This window comes from Bombus huntii, chromosome 11 (assembly GCF_024542735.1).
Source record: "Bombus huntii isolate Logan2020A chromosome 11, iyBomHunt1.1, whole genome shotgun sequence".
In the NCBI taxonomy this organism is placed as follows: Eukaryota; Metazoa; Arthropoda; class Insecta; order Hymenoptera; family Apidae; genus Bombus; species Bombus huntii.
In genome coordinates this window covers 9305156-9321000 of record NC_066248.1, presented here as the reverse complement: position 1 = coordinate 9321000, position 15845 = coordinate 9305156, and the positions used below count along the sequence as shown (strand labels likewise).

Genomic DNA, 15845 nt, shown 5'->3' with positions numbered 1-15845 from the left:
TTTCTCGATGGTTCAACAGTAAAATTGGCATTCGTGGACGATGAAAGACAATTCGTATCTGGTATTCGTTTTTCTCGCGCGTATAATTAATCGTAACTTTGCTGGTAATTTAGATTAAACTGAAATCCTCGAGCACTACGACAGATCACATCCGTTAGAATAAGTAAGAAGCAGGCAACGGATGGATCTTTTTTTCACTCGAGTTCATTATTCATTTGTTATTGGAGCAAGAAGCAAATTAGGATCGACGACGTCGGTCCAGTTTTAGAGTTTACATTTCGAAACTATCAGAAACGGTTCTTTTCGTGCTCCCTGATTGACAAATGTTCCTCTAGCTGCTCTCCTGAATCACTTCCAAGACACCGTGATTATTGATGTTACAGGAAGAGTAATTGACAGCAGCTTTCTGTCTGCAAATAGTGCAATCGCTTGGAAATTACATGCGAGTAGAAATCGTGTGTAGCGTGTCCCGCCCAAAAAGTAAAGAAAATGACCGATTTATTAATGTCCACGGTGTTGGGTTGGTTATTGCTCACGTTTACCGGAAACTCGACGAGTTTCTCGAAGGGATAAGTACATTTTTCTACTTTATGGCCGGGTAAAAGTAAAATAAACGAATTTATGAATTAATTTATCAATCGATTGCATTAATATTTTTCTGTAGCATGTACTAAGGTAGTTTAAAATGTTGAAGTTTGCGCAGAATTTAGTATGCTTCTTCAATCTTCGTTAGAAATGTTGTTTTTCATTTGTTATTTCATCTGGAAATTATATAACAAGTAATTAAAGCACGTTTATCTTCCTCGTCACACGGTCTTTGATCATCGAATTAGAACCACTTGCACTACCGCTCATAATTATTCGAATCACTTGAAAAGTTGATGTACATTGCTTGAATAATCTAAATTTAATACACGAAAATGTCTGACTAATGATACGCTGCTTACTTAGCGTTCATAGCAGAAGCGAAATAAAATACAAAAAATCCTGTAATTTACGAGCGCCATAGTATGCGTATAACGTTAGAAATGAATAATCTCTGCCATGAGAATTCATTCGTGTCTCTCGTTCTTAACGACGAAAAATATTGAAAGGTTTGAGTGATTCTCGTTAAATGATCAGACTCTTCCAAATTTTCCTATATTTATTTCCGCTTTATTTACAAAAAAAAAGACAGTTTACACAATCCAATTTACAGGAAGCTGTAGCAAATAGCAAAAGGCAGCATAACGTAGTGATACCATAGAGATTTAATAGGTTCGCTGGCGATGCTCGTTATCGAGCGCGTGGTGAAATCAAGGGCCGAATCAGCAACGCGCGGTCGAGTGGCCGATCGCGGAAAGAACTCGGCGATCGCGATCGATCGTCGAGGATGTTCCTTAATTGGACGTCGTAGCTATGTTTCGGCACGCGGGATTTTCTAAACCGATTAGAAGTAATTGCGGCGACAGCTGCCCCGCGGGCTGGAAAAGCACCATTCGCAATGTCTTTTTATCGTCGTGGCGATTTATTAACGGCCATCCCGCGGATCGATCGAGAGACCAACGTCGTCGTCGGAGAAAATAACTTATCCCCGAGTAATCGACGTGATCGTTTGTCCCCTCCACGAATTCTATCAATTATCCCCCTTACTTCATCGATTACCGACCTGCGTGTATTGACAAAAATTAACGCCGTTGTCCGTTTTAAACTTATCTACGTGGCAATTATTCTTCATTTGTCTGTTGGATACATTGAAACGTTGGAACGTGGTGATTGCAGATAACGCACGGTGCGAATCGTATGGGAAATCGAATCAAAGGATGAATAGAAGAGTGACACGACATGTGATTGTACCGGTGATCGTAGCATTTGTTCAGCAAGGTCGTTGCATGCGTCGCTTCATCAATAGTTACTATATTTATCTTCATTTGTCTGAAATCCTATTGCGAAACGACTGGGTTATTCGTGCAGAAATCATGAAGTTTGCAGAACCTGAACAGCCTTGGCTTCGATTATTACCTTCGTATGTTAGATTCCAATTTTGGAGACAAGTTGCTGCCGAGTTAGGTGTAATACGGACTTATTTTGTACGTGTTGGAAACTTGTAGCAAATTTTCTATGAATCTGAAATAATAATAAAAAATCGAAACATAATTTATATGTTCTTTTGCGATGACAGTGGAATAACAAAGCTAATCGAGCCATACGAAACACGCTTTCTTCTACAGAAAAGCTGTTAATCACGTTTGGAGAAAGAACGAAACCAGAAAGGTAGCACTTGAGCTTACGGCGATTGCAGGATTAAATTGATGACGCGTAACCTAATCGTAGGAATGAAAAGATTAATTCACCTATGCATCGAATATCGGATGAAATCGAAATATCTGCATAGAGGTTTTAATCTGGCAAGAAGTAACATTTGGTCGAGTCCAGGTCAAACGCGGATGCCACGCGGTTTCCTTGGCAACTCGCTTTTTCCTGACAGATTTATCGCGTGTCCCATTCATAGCCGAGGAATATGGAAACGGCGGTAAAGGAAAGAGAAAGAAACCCGTGTATGCAGACACGATCGTACGCTGCGACAGTGACGTCCGCGAAGAGCCTTGTTAGTCGACATTGAACTTCCTTTCACTGTGTAATTGAATTAATTGCCGGCGATATTGCCGCGTTACTTTGCGTTTATTGTTCTCTAACATCGCCAATCTTCCATTCTGCCTTTCTCTTCTCGAACCCTTAAAATTCGTCCCTCGTTTTACCACGACCTTCGTGCCGTAGACTTTCTTGTTAGCGGGCATTAAAGTCTCTTTCACCGGCGCGATCCAACCAATTCCCCGCGATTTCAAGCTTTTCCCTGGTTTTACGTTCTACTCGCTTGCCCATGGGAATGGGCAAGAACTTCGTTACGCGTTGATTTCAATGACGTCTTCTTTTTGCCTGTTTTTATAGAGAGAAAAACGATACATTTTTGGTGATTCATAGCGCGGAAAAATAATCAAAGAAACTCTCTGTCTGTTACTTTCATTGGCAACATTTCTTCTAATAACCAAATTAGTCTAGTTTTGTGATTATTATTTGATTGCATTTTGGTCTCTAAGATATCGCGTATTGAAGTTTTCTTGGAAATTTTCAGGATATTTGCTCGTTTTTTATATGTAGAATAAGTCTTTTCATATGGAACAGAGCATCCGTAATGCAATAAATAGCTTCATGTCGTAACGAGTTTACGAATCGAAGAAATCTGTCATAACACTAATTGAAATATTAGCAAACACACTGTAATGGACATTCAACAAACAGACAACATTCAGACAGGAATATATTTGAAATAAAAAGACAACGCGCTATGTTTTCGTTAAAAATGTACGTGAAACAGAAAATACTTTCCATCAATAGTATCGATGGTACATACTTGTTAAGTACTATCAGTAGTACTTGTACCTGTTTACTATCCAAATTTTGGCTATAGAAACAACACAGACATTATGTTGAAATTCAATCACTTTTTTTTCCACTCAAAAAATTCCATCATTTTCTAACAATTCTCTCTCAATTTACCCATTACTCGTTATCATTGGTAAAAAGTAGGAAAACCGCACGGTGCAGCTTCGTAAGCGCGAAAGAAGCGACGCCGATGAACGAGGAAGGCCGATCCGAACGGAACGTTAGAGTTCGCGACAGGTTCGCAGACAGATCTCGCGTTCACGCCCGAGTTCACGCGGTTTTTGTCGCGTCGACTGAACGACAACAGCTACCACGGGAACCGGTAACCCTGGACTAACTTACTTTCAGCCGATCCAGCCGCTGAATTACAAGTAGCCTAGCGTACTCTTCGCGGATCGCCCTGAGGATCGTTGTAAACAGCGCCTAAACGGCGATCCGCGTGCAAAGCGTAAAAAGCATAAACGGCGTGCTCTCGGCGTAAACCGTAATTTTCCACGCTACCAACGAACAGCGCAGTCGTTTGAACAACGCTAATTTTTTACGACGTTTCATCTATTGCTAACGATCGGTGTCTGGAGAAAGAACGGCGGCTCACTTGTACAATGAAACGACTAGCCTCTTTGGATGCAAATATTACGTGGCGTGGCACGAAGAACGCTGGCTCGAATTGTCGTTAATTATCGTGTCTTCGACGGTAGCGGCATTTGTTTGAGGATTTATATGGAATTTGTATAGTAGTTTGGCGTGACACGTTTAAGATTAGAAAGTATAGTCTTTGCGTTTTTTAACACGTTGTTAGCACGCGTGGTATCTAAATCGAGGATGTTTATGCCTTTAGGATACACTTCAGAAACTTAAATGTAAAATGTATAAAACATCCGAAGTAAAACGTTCATTGTTATATCTACTGAATAGAACAAATCTGTGTATTTCCAAATTTTTCCATTTTTTCTAGAATATGTACCATTTGTTCTAGAATATGAAATTGCGTAAACAACAGTTTAATGATGTCATTCACATAGTTACGTGTGACGCAATGGTTTTGCATGAAAGATCAAGGTTACGTGCATAAGTATAACATAGGAATTTAATCTTTTAATTTGACAAGGCAGATAAAGTCTTGTCTCTACATAGCAGAGATGATTTTTTACAAAGTACGACAAACAATGTTTTACAGTGGCTTGCAATGTGTGCTGATAATTTTAAAGAATGAGGTATTTTGAAAAAGTAATTCTTGTTTATCGATGAAGTTTTTGAATGTATGACACGGTTTAATACGATTTAATAATGAATTTATAAACATGTTAAGATTATGGTCGAAATGTTTCGCTTATTTCGAGAGTAGTAGTCTTTTCAATAACACGCTACTTCAAGTAGTATTGTAGATACACAATCAACGTTTCAAGTGATACAAAGACGAACGTGATAATAGAATTCAATAATATCTCGACCCAGATCTCATGTATTCGCGTGCATAGTACGCGATCCCGCAAATCTTTCGATCAAATCGTGAATACATAAATCTCATTTTCGCAAGGTTAATGTATTCTAAACGATAATATTTCAGCTTTCCCTGCACCGAGGACCATAAATCGTCTTCTTAGCCGTGAGTTCGACCAGCTGGTTTCAGCTACGTGTCGCACGTTTTGACCGTGAAACGGTGGCGTTGCGCAAACCTGGACAAACGTTACGTCACTCGCGACGTGATCTATCATTTGCATTCCTCTTCCGCCTGTTGGATGAATCGCCGATTAGGTCAAGATTGCAGTATAGACAGCGTTTGGTGCTTCGTGTTGCCGGATGAAAACGGCCACGTTCTTCCTGAGTTGTTCGATCAGTGAAACATTAAGCCATCGTCTCTTCGCGAACTTGCCTCGTGAAGCAAACGACTTCTCGATTAGCTTCATCAACCCGCCGTCTGTCGAAGTTATTATCTTTAGCTCTTTTGCTTTATTTTATACCGACATTTTCTTGAAAATTTAAAGGCTCCTTGCTAAACTTGTTATCGATAATTGGGAAACATTTGTAATGAGTTTTAGGCTGCTTTAACACGCAGATTTTTTAACTAATCACTGCTTTTTCGTAGAAAAAACTTTTTACAATTATCATATATTGTCTTGTTTAATTAAAAATCATTATCTATTCAAATTATAAATATTCGGCGAGCAGAATCAGAGAATACTAGTTTTATAGCATATAGAAAACTTGTGAAATTTAAGCTGAATTCAAATCTGGATATAATTGAATTTAAAACCTTAAACCAAGTCTCATCTAATCTGATCCCGATTCAAACCTACTCTCGCTTACTGTATAAACTAAATGCTGTGACACATCGAGACTAATAAAAATAATTTGCAAAGGAACTTTTCTAATCTAAAAGCTAACATTCTTGTTGAGTATTTGCTATTAGAAAATATAGGGATCTGGAAAAAATATAGCGAGAAATTGTTGACGTCTCAAGATAAAGTTTAATGAAGTTTCGCGTTAGCGGAACGCAGAAGAATCTCCCATGGTAATCTGGTATAATTGAATAGACGAAAAGTGGATTAGGCCACTTTCCTCTAAGAAGGGACGCAATCCAGCTTGATTATTGTCTGCGCGAATTCGAACTTAATAACGTCCCCTATTTTCTTCGTTCCCAGCGCGGCTCTCCGAAGCTAGATTACGTTTAATTACTGTTATGACGTCTGCCAACATGGAACAATGTACATAGGTTCAAAACGAAGAATTCCGCGGGGAACGCAACCTCGGTCTCTCTCATCAACGTGGAAACAGAACTTTTCTATGGAAATCCTGGCTCTTTTATCGTGTGATTTTTTTACATTATCTCGTTCAATGCAACACACGTTTGCTAATAGTCGAACAGTTCCTGGTTTACGGTTTAAATGAAACGGAAGAAGCGTCGATGGAGAGGGTTAACCTTCGTTCGAGTAATCGAGCTGGATATCTGACGAACGATGCAGATTCAAGAGTCTCGAAACGAGAGGCGATCTCACCTCTGGCCTCGAGATCTTCCGTCACGTTGCGTCCGCTCTTTTAACTATCCCATCGTGGAATTATTCCGCGGTTATACCTCGAGGTCGAGGTCGTAAGAACCCTGGGATTCGTGTAAGGAGGTCATCGACCTCCGTTGAAACGGTCTGTTTGAACAATCGGTAAACGAGAACGTGGACGAGCAAAATGATTCGTTATTCTCGTCATTGATGGGACGGTGAAGGTGTTGAGTTTCGCCTGAAGGAAACTTTTCTACTCTTGCTCGGGCACGACGCGACGCACACAGAATTCAGGTGGAATCCACCGGTTTCGAGAACGTTTATGTGGGTCACTCGGGGAATCGTTAAGTCGAACGTGTAATCGTTGACGAAAGTGGTGTAAATTTTATGCGAACCTTCGATATTCCGATTTCTATGTAATTAATCGATAACGTTAACATTCATAGAAAATTTCGATTGGTCTTTGTACGAACGTTCCCGTATAATTAGTGCAACTATGTATATATATATATTTCTTTTTGCAGTCTTCGCATTTCTTAGTAAAAAATATTACTAAACCGCTCTGGATCTCCATCCTTGAAATATTTTTACGGAAATTCCAAATTTGTCGCGTTTATAGAAAAGTTGAATAATTCAAAATATTTCTTTTCCATGTTACAGAATTCGGTAAATTTTTGCAAATCTATAGGACTACTGAAAATTTACTAATAATAATTATATAGTAACAATTAACACTCACATAGTCCGAGTGACGTCATAATGCTGAAGCTTCGGACATATAAGTACATTTATTACATAACATCCTGACTGTCTACATCGTAACTCGGAAGATTTCGGTTCTCTAGATCTTCTGATATCTTGAAGCAAATCGCATTAAGCTCGTTTGCGTGTCACGCGCTCGGCACCTAAGAAAGTTCAGTATCTTCTCAGAGATTAAGATCACGGGAATTAACATAATCGTCCGGCTTAATACGATCCTCTGAATGACTGGAGGTCTCGTTATGCGTCTCTGTTGATCATAGGACATAGCACGGAGATTCCGGTAACGTTGACTAGTCCCTCGAGTCGATTGAATCGGAGCTGCTCACGGGACAGGGATCAACGTGATCCTGACCGTGCTACCCGGACGATAATGGGAAGATGAAAGATCATGCCGGTAATTTTCTCTGCTTCGTAATGCACCTAGTATGACTTATTACTGTCGATCCAACGACGAGCACGTATTCCACTTTATCGTACCAATGTCGTATTCGAGGATCCTCTAACAGCTGCTTTGAAATTTTCGTCCAGCTAAAATTCCCATTCGAAACGGATCGATCGTATATTTCAGCGATCGTATACTTCCGAGAAAGTTGTCGAATTATCGAGAAAGTTAATCAGGGGGGGACGAGGTATGAAAATAATTAAAGCCTGTTTTTGCAAAAAGAGTAAAAGCGCAGGGAGAGAAGACGATACGGGATACGCATTTTAGCCCAGTTATTTGCTCAGCTGCGTCGAACGGGATAATCGCCCGATCGCCATTGTTGATCCTGGTTAATTTCACCATCCCAATTTCGGAGCGGAGCTCGTTTCACGGTCGTGAACCGTCCGCGACGTGCGTTCACTTTCCACGAGCTGATCACGTCGACGCAACCCCATGGTCCCACGGTCGCGCCGTCAGAACAATCACCCTTCGACGTAGCGTGTGCGTGGTAATAGGAAGATGAAGGATCACGGTGGTAATTTGCTCAGTCAACGGTCGGCGAGATCGCGAAGATTTATCACCGGTATGTTCGATGGACAGAGAGAAAAAGACAGGACGGGAGAAAGGGAAACGATATGACGACAATGCGCGAGACAGAGAACGACGAAGGAAAAGGAAGATGCGAGACCAAGAAGAAGAGAAAGAGACAGAGAGTCCTAGAACTCGAAAACCAGTCTACACACGTCGCGACGCGCGAGAGGTCTGACCGCTCTTGACCCTCGTGCCAGGGTGCTGGAATTTATCGTTCGAAGGACTCACCTCGCCACTGATGCACACGCTGGTTGCCCGTTCGATCCAACGACGAGCGGTTGGTTCGACGCCACACGTTCCTTCGAGATCCAACCACGAGTTTCTTGCAGTAGTCCGAAATATCCAAACGAAGGGGTGATGGGATACAGGCTCCACGGATTCTCGTTCGGGTAGCCGAACCACGACACCGGAGGAACGAGTTTTCACTTTTATTATACGGAGTCCCGCACGCGTCTCCTCTTTCTTCACCGCGTTACGTATCACAGTTTCTTCGCGACCGGTCGACCTCGTCGCGCCGCTATATATTATAGAAGACGCGACGAAGTGAACGTAAGGAGGAGGTGGAAGAGAATGAACTGGAGCAACGTCGACAACAACGACGATGATAACGACGATGATAACGACGATGATAACGACGAAGAAAGAAATGGCAACCTTACCCAGCGAAGGGTAAAGGAATAAGAAACACTGGAGGAGCACAAGCCGATCGCCGTCCGATCACGTCCAGGAAGAACCGGCCGTATTAAAGGCGAAGGAGAAAATATAAAGAGGAACAGGGCTAGAGAAATAAAGGGAGACGGGAGATTTCACGAGATCCTCTCTCGCGGCGTCCTGAGGATCTTTGTCGAGGAATCGCTCGGATCGATCCTCCTACCTCCTCTGTATTATTCCACTGAACGATCCACGGGAACGGTTTATCCAGAGGCACGGTATATATACTTGTGTGTCAGCCGCGCGACGTATCTCTTCCGCTCAGTCCTTCTCGATGAACGAAATCGGAGCCTGAAGCACGGTATCCATGTAGTATCGGTGTCGAGCGGTTGTATGGATCCACGATCAGGAGCGTCCGGCGAGCAAATCACCCGAGCGTACGACGAGCGTAGTTGTCGCGGTAGACGGGACGACAGGTGCAGCAGCTGCAGCTGGCACGGTCGTCGGCTTCATACTGAAGGGGCGCCTCGATGCCGCCGGCTCACCGATGCTACGAGAAACTGGCTCTGCCACTGGCGACGGCACTGAAAAGTCGGAGCTAGCGCAGACTCTACGCTAGTTCCACGCTTGCTCTCCGCCGCTGTTCTCCGGCTCCTTCCCCCACTCCTTTTCACATCGTTGGTCCAAGAGTGGGAATACACGGCTCGTGCAACGTACTCGTGCCTCCCCTCGACTCCTCGCCCCAGTTTTTCGCCTTCTCCACCTTCTCTTGTCGTGGACAGCCTCCCTCCCCCTACCCTCGTGGAACCTCCCCACAGCTACCCCAACAACCGCGCTTCGAACATCCCCCCTCCTCATCTCGATTCATTCCGTTGGTCGCCGTGAGTCGCGAGTCGTGAGTTCTCGGTTGCTCACGGGCACATCGAGAATCGCTGATATTCCAGCACTTCGTAGCCGGTCCTCGATGGATGTTGGGTGAGTTCCACGCGTTCCGGTAGGTCGGTGCCAGAGGAGAACCGGACCGACAGCAAAAACGATTGCGTTTTGAGACGAGGGGAACGCTCTGGGCTCTCGTCGATGGCACGGGCGCTCAGCCTGGAAAAGCGTTTCGCGCCATGTCCGAATGAGCCGCTGGACCCCTTCGAACATGTTCCACGGTTATCGACGATTTTTTTCTTCCAGTTCGTTGTTTATAACCGGTGGCTGGGGTCACGATTGAGTTACAACCGAATAGATAAATGTCGGGTTTTTTTACTGATACAATTGCACAATCGTTTAGATATGATCCCCGATTCTTGTAATTAGGTAGAAAGCATTAGAATTTGAAACGTTGCCTTTTAGTATTATCTGTTTGAAAGAAATAAGGCGTTGGATTTCCGTGGAGATAAAACGAACGTTCTGCCTAAGAGTTCCCCGCCATGCAACACAACATTATCTTTCAGCCATTCTGGTTCTGATTAATCCAGACATCATAACTATTGTAAGATAAATTTTAAAAGTTATGGTATAAGAGTTAATACCTGTAATTAACAAATTTTGGTTACGGATAACCATTATAAATGATTAAAAATTGTTCGATTTTCGGTGATCATTATCGGTGAGGGAAATTTAATTTTGGTTACCACTGACTAATATAAAAGATCCGAATTTTATTTTTATTATCGATAACCGTTATCGATGGCGAAGAATTTTAATAATGGATACCAGTGTAATCAACTCCGTTTCAAGATTTAAACTTTAAGTAGTAAACCTGTAAAAAAACCTGTAAATGCGTCTCGAAAGAATCTTCCTGCCATCGAGATGGAAAGTGGAATATAAAAAGCTCGCAAACAGCTGCACTGGGCAGGGCGAGCCGAACGCACGGTTAGACCCCGTAAACCGACGATTTTTCTCCTTGTATACGCGAGTGCTAGTTGTGTGGGTGAAATTTCTACGAGGGGAACGGTTTTGACAAGGGGCGAAGAACCCTCGTAACGTTCAGCCTGATGAACGTCGTTAAATCAAAGCTGTCCTCCGAAATTCAAGGCATCACACCTTTCCGAAACCTGGTCCTTCGAGTGTGTTCGTGCTCGTACCCATTATATATATCGTACTTGACGTATATACTAGCTCGAGAGTATGCGACCTGTCTCGTCGTGTGACCTTTCCATAAACCATAATCCACCCTTTGGTCAAAATGGCTATCACCTGTACAAACATATTAACTCACATCAGTAATCATCCTAAGGACTCCCCATAAAGTTCAATCCTTTACTTTTCTGTCAAAGGCCCTTAACCATTAGAAACATCTCTCAAGCCGAAACGGTCCCTACAGTTATTACTCATTAAGGGAAAAATGGGAAAAGCGGATTTTCTCATGTACAATATTCAACGGCCACTTCCACCTGCAAGCGACCGGTGATGAAGGGCGGGCAACAGCCATTATTAGTTCCGTGTAAATATTGGCTTCGCGGAAAACACCTTACTTACTAGCAACCTTTCAACAGAAGGGATAGCAACAGAATACATCTCAACTTGTCAGTCACACTTCACCTTATATTCTTCGAGGGAAAGTTGTTGGAAATAGAGAGTATATTTAAGCTGTCAAATCAGTGTTATAATTATTCAACCACCCCTATTATCTTAATCGATATAGGGGTCGACTGATTCGTGGCGTCGGTCATCATATCGTAACGAGAATTTATGACTCTCGTTGGCGCGTTATGCTGTGAAAGCGTCTCCCCGCGAAGCGATCGAACACAGCCATTTGCTTATTTCTGATGGAATCGAGTTTAGTTGAAGAAATACAGGTGGAAAGATTTAGTACGATTTTATGCTTCATTAAATGCAAATTCACATTTTTATAAACATACAGTGGTTACATACCCTTATTTTCTAACGAAGAATTCCTTTATCAGATTCTAAATTCATTTCATTTTCATAATATCAGATTTTTGTAATTATACGAAAGCACTATTAAATAATGTAAAATTTAATATACTGAGATGGAAGTAATCATTATGATTAAATACTATAACAAATACAATGGCGAATACCTTTTGTAGCTACAGTAAATTAAAAAGGAAAGAGACCATTGAAATGGACACTTAGTGTTCGTGTACTTATGAGCAACAGTGTACGCTTGAAGTCGAACGACGAGGTTCGGTGGAACGTGGTCCCTCTTGCCACGACGCGAAAATACAGCGATTGCGAAACAACGGAGACATTTCTGTCGGTCTATAAATTCGAACTAGCGTCGCCGACGCGGGAATAATAATGTCACTGATAAAATACCAAACACTAGAGCGTGGAGTAACCGTACTTCATTCAAGGCATTACCGTCTGGCGAAGGTATTCGCCAAGAGAGAGAAAGCTACAGGACGAAGAGGACGAGGAGGACGAATGGGAGTGACAAGGAAAATGGGTGGAGCAGACGGTGCAGACGGAAAAAGAGGTTCGATCGGAGAAAGAAGAAAGAAGAGAGAAAGATACGAGAAGAAAGGACAAGACAGAGAAGGAGATCTTTCAGAGTAGAACAAAATGATCCCAGCGTGGTCGGAGGAATTTATATCTTTTCCACTTTTGCCGATACCGAGTCGCTCTTGGTTGCTTGGGTTATCGCCACGAAGTTGCACTTGTTTTCCTACATTTATCGGGTGTAAAGATCGAAAATGTCTTGCGTCGTTGGCAATCTCACGACTCGTCGAATATTTGCCGGTTACCGAGCCTCGTGTCTAAACACGAGTCGGAAGGCGACACAGAGTTAAAACAAAACGCGAAAAAAGCACACAGCGAGCCTCCGCCTGTGCCACGAACGACTTTCCTTCAAATCGCCAGGACGTTTTATGTGCCGACGCTTGACATTTACAGTGAAATCTCGGCCGTAGCCGGTCGCCTACCATTTGCCTCAATGACATCTCGGGGATCTACGGTTTCTGCCGTCGCCAGAACCTGTTTCGAACCCGTGTTCCTGCTTTGGCCCGCTACGAATCCGCGAGCGACCGTGTCCGTCCGCGAATCGCCGCTCCACCGCCTCTATCCAACGTCGGTGTCCACGTAGCTCGGAGAAGCTTGCTCTCTTGCTTCTTACCTCTCTCGCGATTTAATCGGTCCTGTCGTGTTTTCAACGGTTACATTTCGAGGCACTTCTCGGACCGATAGCGGCGCGAGGACATTCTTCTAGACACCACGGCAACGGTATCTGGCGCCTTCTATCGCGATGAAAGTTTGTCGACTTTGATTACGGTTTTAGTAAAATTTGAATTTTCTCTGTGTCATGAAACGACGATTACGTTTAATTCGTACTAACGTGTAACAGTTGATTTATAGTTTATATATCAATATATGATAGTGGATAGCGGATGGTTATTAATATATGGCAGGTTGAAAAATTTGTGATTTACCAGTGGAAGTACAGTAAAGTTTTTCATATTCGAATCAGATCGAAACAGATAAAAATGATAGTGGAATTTTTACATAATGCAACGATCACTTTTCTAATAACGAATTTCGCGTATTCAAACAGAGTCCAGGGAAATCGTTAATTTGTTTCAATATTTATGAATCCTCTGTATCCTCGGCTGGGATTTAAATTACTGTTATTTTTTAACGTAGTTCCCTTTGATTTTGATGAACTTTATCTGAGCAATGGTTCAATGTTTTTACGTTATCTAGGAAACTGGCTTCTCGAACTTTTTCAGAATAGCTTTGTTTACCATAGATATCAGTTGATTATGCGATGAAAATCGCTGACCGCCAGAAAACTTTGAGCAGCGTTTAAAACCGCACGGTATTTTCTGCCGTTTGGCTGGCACGCGAGCGTGACTCAATGCGTTTCATTGCGCCACTAAAACAGAAGCTGCGTGCGCGTCGTGCATTTTAATTCGCCGAGATTAATATGTGAACCACTCGACTTCCTGCCTATAGACAGATCGTAATGCGCTGTAAACCGGAAACGATGCTGAGGATAATTGCACAGGTAAAACGAGAAGGATACAGTTTCGCGGTATTGCCGACGATCGGCTTAACACACATTTATAACATTACGATCTTCTGTTACGTGTATGGTACTTAAAGGCTTAGCGGAAAGATCGATGGTTTAATGCGGCAACAAGTTTGTTGTATCACCAAGGTTGAACCTTTTGGATCTCCTTTTTCGGATCTTTAGATGCCCGAAGTTCCAGATCTTTGATTTCTTTCACTTTGTGGCCTTTTGAAACTTCAAGTTACGATGCTTTGGATCTTTTTATCTCCGCTCTTTTATCTTTTTATCTTTTGGTACTCAGCCAATGTTATTCAAATATTTTTAAACTTAGACCATTTAAATCATTGCCGTGAATCGTTGGAACATCGTACGATTCGCAAAAGATCACAAAGAATAATAATCAATGGAGAACGTATCACAACCGTATTTTTCCTCGACACGCGTATAGATCTCTTATTCGGACTGTTTGTTCTTGGAGTTCCTCCGCAGAAGCCTTTCCACGGATTCTGTAAACACTGCCATGGAACGTCAACAAATTTTCCTCGCCTTGTGATATCGGTCCATGCAGATCGTTTGCTTGCCGTTGAAAAATTTGGGAGGCGATGGCGACAGCTGAACAAACACGAGCGCCCTATTAATCGACCATACCTCGACAGGGAAACGCGAACGGCGAGCCGCTTTCAAATATTTGAGGAATCTGTTGCGATACGACTGACTCCGGTAAATAATACATTATGCGCCATAATTAAACACTGTTTGAAAAACACGTGAAAAATGGGGCGCGGTGCTCCACTATTCCCCATATTATGCCTATCAACTTATTTATCCAACGTTATTAGTCAATCGCGAACCGTCAAAGTCAAAGAACCTATAGACGTACTTTGTCACAAAATTATTTGTACTCACATAACGATACAATTATCATTTACACTTTGACTACCACGTTAGTCATATGACCGGCCACGGTTTCTCCTGTGATGCCACGGTGGTCATTGGTGACCGGAGCGCTTGAACTTCTTACAAATTGAATGTAAAAATTGAATGAAAGTTGACAGTTAGGACATTTTGAATATAACCGACAAATAGAAGATACTTTGAAATAAAAAGTGCCCCATTGAACAATTAAACATTTTTATTAGAACATCAATAAAAAAATGAGAACAAATCTTGCATCTAACGGTGCACTGTGTTTGCATCCATATCTTTGAAGGGTAATCTACGAATATTATTATAAACACAGCTTAGAAAATAATCGTAAATGCTGCTTTATAATCATATAATTGAAGTTAGAAGTGTGAACATATCTTGCTATTATATATAGAATGAGCAAATACTGTTTACTAATATCTTCTACACGTTTCAACAATATATTCTGGACGTTTTGCTCACGACGAAATTTCGAATGCGAATGGGTTGTTGAAATAAACAAAGCCTTGTTATAATATGTCGCTATCAACTGTTACCAAGGCGCCATGGTCGTTACCCGTGACCACCAATAAGATAAACGGTCCATCGAGAAAGAATGTTGTCTTACATCATCAATTTATTATTATTTTGCCATTATATGCTTTGAATAACAAAAATACTCCCGTGGCGTCCTGAGCGAAACATGTGATTTCGGCGTGGTAGTCAAAGTGTTAACATTTCCATATCCGGTGGCAGGAACGTATTATCAAGCCAAATGCTAGCGTCCAGTGAGGTCACGTTGGTGTCACGCGCAAGTTGACCCTTTACGCAAAGTTTACGAACTTAAAATTTTCTACCAAAAAGACGCCGGCTATTGGTTAAAGTTACTAGACAATTCATGCTGACAGCAAAATGTAAATGTATCTTTAAAGCAGTTTGAAAAAATTAAAACATTTAACTCGCCAAAAGCCTTGGTATAAAATTACGTTAAAAAAGATTTTAATTTTTTCTACGTCAATTCAATATGCAGAGCAATATTCAATTACTAAAGAATTTTGTTAGCGAAATCAATTAGCAAAAAAAAAAAAAATGATACTTACACGATACTTCATCAACCCGCTATGTAACAATGTCC

At 41.9% G+C, this 15845-nt stretch overlaps 1 protein-coding gene and 1 long non-coding RNA gene across 3 annotated transcripts in view; one reads left to right on the top strand and one right to left on the bottom strand.

Annotated features, from left to right (window-relative positions):
* The window catches only part of LOC126871337 (storkhead-box protein 2), a 109612-nt gene extending 100232 nt beyond the window's left edge, over window positions 1–9380 (bottom strand). The window contains exon 1 of one of the 2 annotated variants that reach the window (XM_050630018.1): window positions 8419–9380. The gene's annotated coding sequence lies outside the window, so the exon portion shown is untranslated. The remainder of the gene's footprint in view (window positions 1–8418) is intronic. The other variant, XM_050630019.1, reaches the window with a different exon arrangement.
* The window catches only part of LOC126871399 (uncharacterized), a 134800-nt gene that overhangs the window by 109452 nt on the left and 9503 nt on the right, over window positions 1–15845 (top strand). The gene's annotated exons all lie outside the window — the stretch shown is intronic.